This window comes from Littorina saxatilis, linkage group LG16, assembly GCF_037325665.1.
Source record: "Littorina saxatilis isolate snail1 linkage group LG16, US_GU_Lsax_2.0, whole genome shotgun sequence".
NCBI classification, from domain to species: Eukaryota; Metazoa; Mollusca; class Gastropoda; order Littorinimorpha; family Littorinidae; genus Littorina; species Littorina saxatilis.
In genome coordinates this window covers 28,042,465-28,054,031 of record NC_090260.1, presented here as the reverse complement: position 1 = coordinate 28,054,031, position 11,567 = coordinate 28,042,465, and the positions used below count along the sequence as shown (strand labels likewise).

General features: G+C 41.8%; 1 long non-coding RNA gene across 1 annotated transcript; it reads right to left on the bottom strand.

The window, feature by feature from the left end:
• Positions 1-2,013: 2,013 nt before the first annotated feature.
• LOC138950745 (uncharacterized) lies at positions 2,014-5,971 on the bottom strand. The gene is made up of 3 exons (XR_011450777.1): positions 5,923-5,971; positions 4,864-4,989; positions 2,014-4,305 (listed from the first exon to the last, which is right to left on the bottom strand). It is a non-coding gene; the product is annotated as an uncharacterized lncRNA (long non-coding RNA).
• Between the last annotated feature and the right edge of the window lie 5,596 nt (positions 5,972-11,567).

Below are 11,567 nucleotides of genomic sequence, written 5' to 3'. Positions count from 1 at the left end.
GTGTATTATAGTAGGGACTAGCTGTAAGAAAGGACCATATGGACCTAATGCTATCATCCCTCGGTAATAAAGTTTTCGAGTTCGAGTTCGAGTTCTCTCTCTTTCTTGCTCTCTCTCTCTCTCTCTCTCTCTCTCTCTCTCTCTCTCTTTCTCTCTCTCTCTCTCTCTTTCTTTCTCTCTCTCTCTCTCTCTCTCTCTCTCCCTCTCTCTCTCTCTCTTCCCCTCTCTCTCTCTTTCTCTCTCTCACTTTCTCTCTCTTTCTCTTTTTCTCTCTCTCTATTTCTCTCTCTCTTTCTCTCTTTCTCTCTCTCTTTCTCTCTCTCTCTCTCTCTCTTTCTCTCTCTCTCTTTCTTTCCTCTCTCTCTCGCTCTTTCTCTCTTTCCCTCTCTCTCTCTCTCTTTCAATACAATACAATACAATACAATACAATACAATAACTTTATTAATCTCTAAAAGAGAAATTGCATTGCTGAGCTTTTGTGTCCGTAATAAAACATACATAAAACATTCAAAAATAAACATTTGTTCTTTGTCATTCATACATTCTTGTGTTCTTATACATTTCTTCAATTCATACATCAATATTCTATCATAGTTATATACATACATTTATTCTCTTTTAACAGTCTGTCTTCAAACGCATCTCAGAGAGGGAGGCTAGAGATTTGTGTTGTGCCATCACTGGGCGAAAAGTGGCGTTTTGTATCTTACAAAACTACTCAAAATCCCAACAAAACTTCAAGTTTCAATGGGTTTATCACATTTTGGTGTTCACGACAACGCCAGATTTTGATTGGATTTTGTTGAAGTTATCGCTGCGAAATTGCCTGGAATTTCAGCGCGTTTTGCGACGGTCAAAACATCATGTTAAACCATGTTACAGCATGTCTGTAACATGCAAAAATGTCAAGTTTTGATGGCATTAAAGCTTTGGTTTAACGCCAAGTAACATCATGTTATCGTGGACTTAACTTGCAAAACTGTTTGTTTTGGTGGTGTTACAGCTTGCTTGTAATGTGATTAACATCATGTTATTGCTGGTTTAACATGCAAAACCCCATGTTATGTTGGTGTTAAAGATTGCTCAAATGCCTATTAAGTAGAGGTTACATGCCGAGTCTCAGTGATTATTAAAAATAATGGTCGAAGTTGGCGGATCATGAAAAATGCGAGCTTCAGCGAGCTTTTTCCCCACCGCGAACTGACTATTATTTTTAATAATCACTGAGACGAGGTGTGATGCCCTGTGAAAACATTGGCCATAGATATATATGTGAATTACTTCCCTTGGGTATGAACATTTATGAATGATTAAATGGGTGAAAGAAGGCCACACAAAATGAAAATCAGTAAATAACTAAATCACTTCTCTTGTGAGTAAGAACAGTCATACCAATGTTTCAACTTTTTGCTAAAAATTCGCCCACAATGTGACCTTCAAAGTTGAAAAGGGGTAACTGAACTTCATGTTTGGATGTCATGGAGTCCAACATGTCAGTAAATTTTGAAAGCCCTAGATTCATAAACATCTGAAAACTGCTCAACGTCTTTGCATCACGGCACATTCATAAAAGTAAGAGTTAGTAAGACTGGCCTAACTGCTATGGTGAGGCAGTAATCACTCGTTGATGAATTCTTTTCTTTCTTTATTTGGTGTTTAACGTCGTTTTCAACCATTCGCGACGGGGAAAGGGGGGAGATGGGATAGGGGAAAGGGGGGAGATGGGATAGAGCCACTTGTCAATTGTTTCTTGTTCACAAAAGCACTAATCAAAAAACTGCTCCAGGGGCTTGCAACGTAGTACAATATATGACCTTCCTGGGAGAATGCAAGTTTCCAGTACAAAGGACTTAACATTTCTTACATACTGCTTGACTAAAATCTTTACAAACATTGACTATATTCTATACAAGAAACACTTAACAAGGGTAAAAGGAGAAACACTTAACAAGGGTAAAAGGAGAAACAGAACCGTTAGTCGCCTCTTACTCTTAGTCGCTGGGTAGCATCGGGTAAATTCTTTCTTGTCCCAACCAATATGGGACTCCCCCTAACCCACGGGGGGTCTCGTTGATGAAGAATTATTTTAATTCTGAATTTCGAACAAACAAATTCAGTGTCCCTCCAAACAGGCCTCCAAGAATAAAAAAAAAGCTGGTCTTAAAAAGGAGGAAATCTGCTTAATATGTAGGTAAATGCACAACAGGTTGTGAACAGAAAATCCAAAAACGTAAGGTCTTAAAAGCGGGGAAGTTTGAAAAGGGGGGGAGGGGGGGACCTAAAATGTGGCGATCATAACAACCAGCATGGGTGGCCGAGTGGTAACGCACTTGCGCTCGGAATCGAGAGGTTACGTGTTCGACCCTGGGTCAGGCCGCTATTTTCTCCCCCCTTTCCTAACCTAGGTGGTGGGTTCAAGTGCTAGTCTTTCGGATGAGACGAAAAACCGAGGTCCCTTCGTGTACACTACATTGGGGGTGCACGTTAAAGATCCCACGATTGACAAAACGGTCTTTCCTGGCAAAATTGTATAGGCATAGCTAAAAATGTCCACCAAATATCCGTGTGACTTGGAATAATAGGCCGTGAAAAGTAGGATATGCGCCGAAATGGCTGCGATCTGCTGGCCGATGTGAATGCGTGATGTATTGTGTAAAAAAATTCCATCTCACACGACATAAATAAATCCCTGCGCCTTGAATATGTGCGCGATATAAATTGCATAATTGTTTTATTTTTTTTAAAATCCTTGCGCTTAGAACTGTACCCACGGAATACGCGTGATATAACTATAAGCCTCATATTGATTGATTGATTGATAATTTATCTAACAAAGTTCATTCTGAAATCTTCTTCAGCGTTTGATTATGGAGAGACTAAATCCTCAGTTCAGATGTGGTCTTAAAGGCACAGTGCAGCTCACAGCCTTCGTTTTGCGTTTTTGTTGTAGCTGAGTGCATTTACAGTTCAAAAATCCTCCTATGGTAGTAAAACAAAACCAAAACTACCCAACGACGACATCTGTGAAGCTCGACAGTTGGCTTGTTCACGCGAGTGCATAAATTAACCTAGTTATTACGTGGTGTTTGGTCAGAGTTCGATTCAACTGAGTGATTCCGGCCTCCATTTTGTCTTACACAAACTCATGATGATGTCTGACATAGTTTGCTACTAGTGACGTGTCTTTTTGTGCATGATGTGATGACCTGATCTAAATTTAGATCCAAAAATAGGTCAAGACCAGCCGGGACAGAGTCCGAAATTAATTCGTAAAAAAATCGCAGTTCTTGACTCTTTGGGTGCAAGTCAATGAAACTCAGTAGTTCTTCTAACGGATAGCTGCCTGAGGTATGACTAAAAGCCCCAGGGGATCCGTGCACCTGGATTTGACAAGTTCAGTACCTTTAACTCCTTGTCTCCCAGGTTCGGATATATCCGTACCCACTTTCTTTCTTTCTTTATTTGGTGTTTAACGACGTTTTCAACCATTCAAGGTTATATCGCGACGGGGGAAGGGGGGAGATGGGATAGGGGAAAGGGGGGAGATGGGATAGAGCCACTTGTTTAATTGTTTCTTGTTCACAAAAGCACTAATAAAAAAATTGCTCCAGGGGCTTGCAACGTAGTACAATATATGACCTTACTGGGAGAATGCAAGTTTCCAGTACAAAGGACGTAACATTCCTTACATACTGCTTGACTAAAATCTTTACAAACATTGACTATATTCTATACAAGAAACACTTAAGGGTAAAAGGAGAAACAGAACCGTTAGTCGCCTCTTACGACATGCTGGGTAGCATCGGGTAAATTCTTTCTCGTCCCAACCAATATGGGACTCCCCCTAACTCGCGGGGGGTATCCGTACCCACTCATATGGCTCTATCTGACCAGGTATGGATATATATCCGTACACACAGTCACTATGTACATTTCATCTGTTCTCATTCGGCACATATCCGCATCCTGCTTAGACGGTTAGCTTCAGTCGCTTCCTGTAACGTTGATCTAACACCAGCATTCTAGCCTGTTGATACACAGTTTCTACAATTCTGAATGACCTGCTGCAGCACAGCTGGTCTCGGCTTAAAAAATCTTGGTCAACATAGATGGGGTACAAAGTGTTATAAAATAAAGCGTCCTTCCAAAGTCGATGACAGGTCCCCAGAGTATTCACAAAATTATATGGTACTGGAAGCCTTGCATGGCGACGAAAAAGATGTCCACGCCTACATGAAGAAGTATCCTTCACGGCTTCAGCGGAAACAGTCGGCTGGGGATGAGGACAGCAGCTAATGGTGAACCTATGTAAAAAATATAGACAAGAACAAAAATATGTCAATGGGAAAACAAAGAAAGAAGTAGAGAAGGACCTCCCCACCTTAACACAGTGAAAATGAAAAACACATGTGAATGTACTTATGTTTTAAATCCCCCCCCCCCCAATTAAGACCAATTATCCAAGATATTTTTCAGTCCTCAAAGGAGAATTTCACTGTTCTCACGGAACCCTCAAGAAAACTGAGCTGTGCTAATATATTATATAACTGCAAACATCCCTCAAATTCAATATTGCAAGCCACTATACATTCCTCATAAAGGCACATTCCTTCATGCTCCCGTGTGAAAACTAACATAAGTTTACAAGTGTGTATCTATTTATAATAATAATAATAATAACGGGCATTTATAAAGCGCCTTATCAGAAGTTCAAAGCGCGTGACAACAATACATGTATAAAAAATTCATACAATCACTGTCAGATTCAAACAACACATCATGCACATCTCACATCCCCAGACTCTATGCTAAGGCCAACAACAACAAAAATAGTCTGTTTACGGTATCCCAACCGACCCCACCTGTATCTGTTCCTTGCTGTTCTCCAAGAGACACCATGGTGCAGCAAGCTGAAGGGTGTCCTGTCGTATTTCCTCGAAGTTGTAGTAGGCAACCAGGTCAGGAGCAGGAGGTGGGGGGCGACTGACCTGCAGCAGAATTCAAATCAATTAGTCAAGTCACTATGACATATCTTTATTGTTATCGCCACACCAACCCTAAATTTTTCCTTCCATACTGTATTTGTTATCCTGAGAGAGAAAAAATCCATGTTGCAGACTCAACTGGAAAAATTCCCTTCTCCATCATCTAGTGGACAGAGCTCACATGATTTCAAACAAATCTTTTTTTAAAGTCACATACTTTGTGCGACAGTGTTAGTTTACTGCAACTGTAATTTATAAATAGCAAATTAGCTCAGGTGGTAGAGCACTGGACTTGTGATCGAGAGGTCGCTGGTTCGAATCCGGGCCAGGACGGACACGGGTCAACTTTATGTGCAGTCCCAGAGACGGTATCCATCTCCCACCCCCGTGTCACCACAATGGCACGTTAAAGATCTTGGTCATTCTGCCATAAGTGCAGGTGGCTGAATACACCTAAACACGCAGACACCTGGGTAGCGCGACTCCGTTGCCGCTAGCTTTCCACTGGGAGGAAGCGACCCGAATTTCCCAGCAATGGGACAATAAAGTAATGAAAAATGAAAAAATAAATAAATAAATAAATAAATATCACTTATCACTATCAGATAATCAGCTAAATGCCTGGCAGATGACCCTCATTCAAAGTGAGTCGTGGCTAAACCATGAAACTAGAAAAACAGGTTATACAGTGGAACACCCCTTTTAAGACCTCCAATAATCTGAGAAAATTCAGTCTTAAAAAGGAGGGAGTCTTAAAAGGGGGGTAATTTTACAGAGGTTATGAACAGAAAGTCTGAGAAAACAAGGTCTTTAAAAGGAGGGAGTCTTAAATTGGGGGGTCTTAACAGGGGGGTTCCACTGTACCACAATATAAATCTCACACTGACAGCGGACAAAAACTGAGAAAACACCCAGTATACATGTACCGGTACTCACAAAAGAGTTACAAGTAGCATCTCCAGGAGCCGAAATCCCAAGCCCTTGAATCAGGTAGCTTAGCAGACGCATGGAAAGGACTTAAAACTTTGTCAGGACAGGCCAAATCAAAACCAGTGGCAATAGCATGCCGATGAAAGAACAGGTTGAATTTTCTGAGAAATTAAACGAGTTCTATTGTAGATTCGAGAAAGATGATTTGAAGGATGATTTAGACAGCGTGACTTCCCAGCTTAAGGTAGATATGGCAGGTGATGAGGAGGACTTTGAAATTCAAGGCAAGACTGTTGAGAAGGTTTTTAGCAAGTTGAATGTAAAGAAAGCAGTTGGTCCTGATAACATCGGTGGACGTGTTTTGAGATCATGTGCCTGTCAGTTGTCCGTTGTTTTTAGCCGTTTGTTTAGTTGGTCTCTGAAAGATTGCACTGTGCCCAGACTCTGGAAAAACTCTACGATCTGCCCTGTCCCCAAGAACAACAAGCCCAAAACCCTGAATGACTATCGCCCTGTAGCTCTCACCTCTTTTGTTATGAAGTGCTTTGAGCGCATTGTCCTCTTTAGACTGCTCCATCAGGTCAAGCCCCATCAGGATCCCTTCCAGTTTGCATACAAGCAGAACAGATGCACAGATGACGCCACACTCACACTCTTACACAACGCATACACACACTTAGAAAAACCTGGCTCTTTTGTACGCATTCTTTTCATAGACTTCTCTTCTGCCTTCAACACTATCCATGGCCCAGAAACTTCTCCGCTACAGCGTGACTCCAAGGCTTTTCCTGTGGATTATCAACTTTCTCGTTAACAGAACCCAGTCAGTCCGCTTTCAGACAGCTCTCTCTTTCCTTAGATCCACCTCCATAGGCTCTCCACAGGGTACAGTTATCTCCCCTGTGTTGTTCACACTCTACACTAACGACTGCAGTGGCACTGACTCCACCCTTCTTATCAAATATTCAGATGATACAGCGCTAGAAGATCTCTCCAATAGTGACGCAACTTACTTTGCAGAAGTAGAACGTTTCAACGCCTGGTGTAAAGACAACTTTTTAGACCTAAATGTGACAAAGACCAAAGAACTTCTGATAGATTTTAGAAGAAACCCTGCCCCTGTCCCTGACCTGATGATTGATGGTGTGACTGTTGAGCGTGTGACTGAATATAAGTATCTTGGCACAGTTATCGATGATAAGCTGTCCTTCAATGCAAACACCACCCTCATACACAAAAAATGTCAGTCAAGCATCTACTGCCTTCAGAAACTTAGGAAGTTGAATGTGAACCCTTCTATCCTCCAAACTTTCTACCGCTCTTTCATTGAGTCTGTCATCACTTTCGGTTTTGTGGCCTGGTATGGAGGTCTGAGTGTGAAGAACAGGAATGTCTTAGTGCGAATGGTGAATGTCAGTAGCAAGGTGATTGGCAGGCAGCAAGCAAGTGTGGAGTCCCTGTATGAAAAGCGTGTGGTGAGAAAGAGTAGGCGGATAGCTTCAGATAGGTCCCATGTCCTTGCCCACCTCTATGAACTCCTTCCCTCTGGCCGTAGACTTCGCACGCACAAAGCTAGGACATTCCGGCTGCAAAACAGCTTCATCCCCAAATCCATCACCCTTAGCAACATGTAAACACATCCACATACCCGACCCAGCCCCTCTTCTGCCAGTGCAATCAGTAGTAATGTACATGTATGTATTGGTTTTATGTACAACCGTATATTTTCTGATATATTGTATGCTATGATATTTTGCAATGATGTTTAGCCATAGTTCGTTATACGCGCAGGTGTGCGAGAATGTAAGCGCAGTGCTTTAAAGATGTCCATGTGTGAACGTGTAAGTGGGCGTAGTCGAATGTCCATGTGGGAGTGGAGCGTATAAGAATGCCCATGTGTGAATGTGTAAGTGGAGCGTATAAGAATGTGTAAGTGGAGCGTGGTGGAATGTCCATGTGTGAAAGGGTAAGTTGAGCGTATAAGAATGTCCATGTGTGCGATGTATAAATGAGACATGGATGTGTTCATGTCTGAATGCGTAAGAACAATGCAAGGAATGTCCAGAGAGGTATGTGGAAGGTGTTTCTATAACCTGCCCTGTTATATAGTGCTATATGTTTTATGTAAAATCAATGTCTTGTTTGTACTATTGTTATGTACCACGCCTGAATTTCTCTATGAGATAATAAAGTATTCTTATTCTTATTCTTATTCTTATTCTTATCTGCACTTTTAGCATCTTGTACCTGGAATAGTATGAAGATAACATGTCATTGTCACCGTCAGTAAATCACTATATATCAAACTTATCAATATCATATGATTACTTACTAAAATAACTTTATGAAGTGATCTAGCACTGTCAATGGCAATAGTATCATGACAGTTTGACAGTGAGATTACGATTAATCATCCTCATTAACAAATAACATAGATCAGTTCTAATGTAGTACCTGTTTGTAGTGAACTCACCAGCAGGAGTATTGCATGTATTAATTGCGCATTACTGAATCCATGCACCCACATAGTCTCTTACTAATTTGCAAAACCATAATGACTTCAAACCTCTGATGAATTACATAACTCATTTATGAAGAGTAGTTAATACTAATAGTTGTAGTACAAACCCAAGTTCGTGTGCATGTTTGTATGTGTGGGTGGGGGTGTCGAGGGGGGGGGGGGGGGACGGTTACTGATGGTTCACCCACAAAAATGTACACTTACTAAGTAACTATTTTTAAAGCTTCTTGCTTACCTTAAAATAGTGTCAAGCAGCTTATGTTGTGTCTAGATCAGCCATCAGATCTTCACACTCAGCGGGGTCAGCCTGCACATGCTGCAAACTGGACATGCCTGCAATTCTTGAGCAACCAAGCTGTTGTTGCGGAGACAACGGAACCATGCTCAAGTCAGGTCCAACTGAAATAAAAGCATATTGTTAGCTGATAAATGATTTGGTCAAGCAAAACCATGCGGTATTTTTTTAATAAAATATTTAAATTTAGGCAAGCGATTCACAGAGCGCAGCGCTGTGCAGCGCGGCAATTCACAGAGCGCGGCACGTTGTGCAGCGCAGCGATTTCCAGAGCGCGGCTATTGCTCTCACCAGCGCAGATTGTTGATGCGCTTTATTTTTGTACATGTATGCATGATTATCAGCAACATTTTACACTCTTTCTTTGCACACGCAAAAGCAACTTCAGGGCTGCAAGACTACAAAATTGCACTTTATGCAGACTGAATATAATTATATACGCGTTCAAATCAACTGGAAAAAAAACCCACGCTGAAAAAATGATCTGCGCATGCGCGAATTCCAAAATGGCTGCTGAAGTGTTAACTGGTGTGACACCGATTAACAGTTCCGCGGCACTGTACTCGGATAATTGTTTAAAAACGTCATCCCAGTTTAAAAACTCAGCTCCTTTCCATATATATAGTAGAAGCCATTGCAATGACATGTAGTGATATGAGTATGACTGCCAAGTATTCAAGGCCGGTGTCACAAACTGAAAACTCTGCCTGAACAATCCTTCTCATTGCGGTCAATGCGCATGCGCTAACATGGGGAGATTAATCAGGTCGTGAACAACCTAACCCTTACCCTAACCCATGGTTCGATCGGTCAAAGGGTCGCATTTTTGTAAGTCCAAGATTGGCGCATGCGCATTGACCGCAATGAGAAGGATTGTTCAGCAGAGGTAGGCACGTTTTTACATCGACGCGGCGATATACTGGTGAATTCAGTTGAAAGAGTGAGAGAGAGAGAATGGCTCAGCTCTGTTTTTTGCTTTATTGACAGTTTTATTTCTCAAATAGATCAGATAGATGTAGCTGTTGTAAACTTTGCGATTGTGAAGGAAATGTATCGGCAGAATACATCGCGCGTCATGAATCGCAGCGCGTTGTAAATCGCAACGCTGCACAACGCGCCGCGCGCTGTGAATCCACTTCGTTAAATTTATGTATACCTCGCTGATGCAAAAATAATGTACTTATTTACTATTACTAGTATTAGCATTTAGCTGGTCATTCAAACCATAGCTTGTTTAAAGCTAGTAGTAGCAGTAGTATTTAGTACTAGTAGTTTGTTTGTTTGTTTGTTTGCTTAACGCCCAGCCGACCACGAAGGGCCATATCAGGGCGGTGCTGCTTTGACATTTAACGTGCGCCACACACAAGACAGAAGTCGCAACACAGGCTTCATGTCTCACCTAGTCACATTATTCTGACACCGGACCAACCAGTCCTAGCACTAACCCCATAATGCCAGACGCCAGGCGGAGCAGCCACTAGATTGCCAATTTTACAGTCTTAGGTATGACCCGGCCGGGAGTACTAGTAGTAATGTTTTAGTAAAATACTACTATAGTAGAACTCGAACTCCTATTGCTAGTAAATTACTAATTAGTGCACACAAGAACAACCATGGCAGTTGGCAATGGCACCGGCAGAATACGATCAAATATTATTATTACTGAGCCTCACCATGGGTTGACGTCCCATCAAAATGAATCACTGAATGAATTAGGGACTGAATCAAACTTCAGAGACATCATTACAATTTTTCACAAAGACTGATTTTCAGCAAACAGCCATGTTTACCTGTACAAATGTATCAGTGCTATCACTATGACTATGAGTATGACAGTGTGGTAACTGGTAAGCTTAGTATTTTGGTTCGAGCACAGGCGGAAGGTATCGTCCACTGGACCACTAGACTACTTTCATACTCATACGAGTCATAGAAAGTAGTGGTCCAGTGAACGATACCTTCCGCCTGTGGTTCGAGACAGAGACAAAGTTGAAACTTAATTCGAGAAGCCAAACGGCTGACGAATACTTACGTATTTTGAGCAAAACCCACACACGTCGACCACAAGTTGATGTCTGCTGGAGTACGTAGTCATAAAAACGTCCATAAAGCTTGGTTTTGAAACGTTTCTTAGCACGAGTTAGATTTATCCGCCATTTTCGATAAGAACATTTTCCTGCACATGGCGCATGCGCGGTCTGCGTGACTTTACCAAACTATCGCCGGTGTAACACGAGAAAATTACTCCCACGAGATTTTTACTCCGGAGTAAACATTTCGTTCGAAAAACTGAGTTACTCCCTTAACGAAAAAAAGCACTCCCCCATTGCACGAGAAAATTACTCCCCAAGAAGGTGAGTTCCGAGTAAACATTTCGTACACAAATGTTACTCCCTTCACGAATAAATAACGAATAAATTCAGTACTTCACCCCAACACGAGCAATTTAACCTCCCATGCCAGGTGTACGAAATTTGTACTCCCTTGTCCCCTGTTAGTCTTGGTGGTGGAAGGGGTGGAAGGAGGGTTGCGCGACATTCGTGTGCGCGAGATCACTTGTTGGCATTATCCCTTCGCCCGCATCCCATTTTTGCGTACGATATTTTTACTGGAAGTAAAAAAAAATGGGGGGTACAAATTTCGTGGAGGGAGTAATTTTTTCGTGCCTTGGGGAGTTCTTTTCTCGTACGAAAAGTGTACTCGGAGTAAGAATTTCGTACGAAACATTTACTCCAGAGTAAATTTTTCGTGGAGTAAAAATTTCATGTTACACCGGCACAGGCCACTGATCTAAAAAAAACAAGAAGAGCAAACGCTCGATCGAGTCACTTTCGC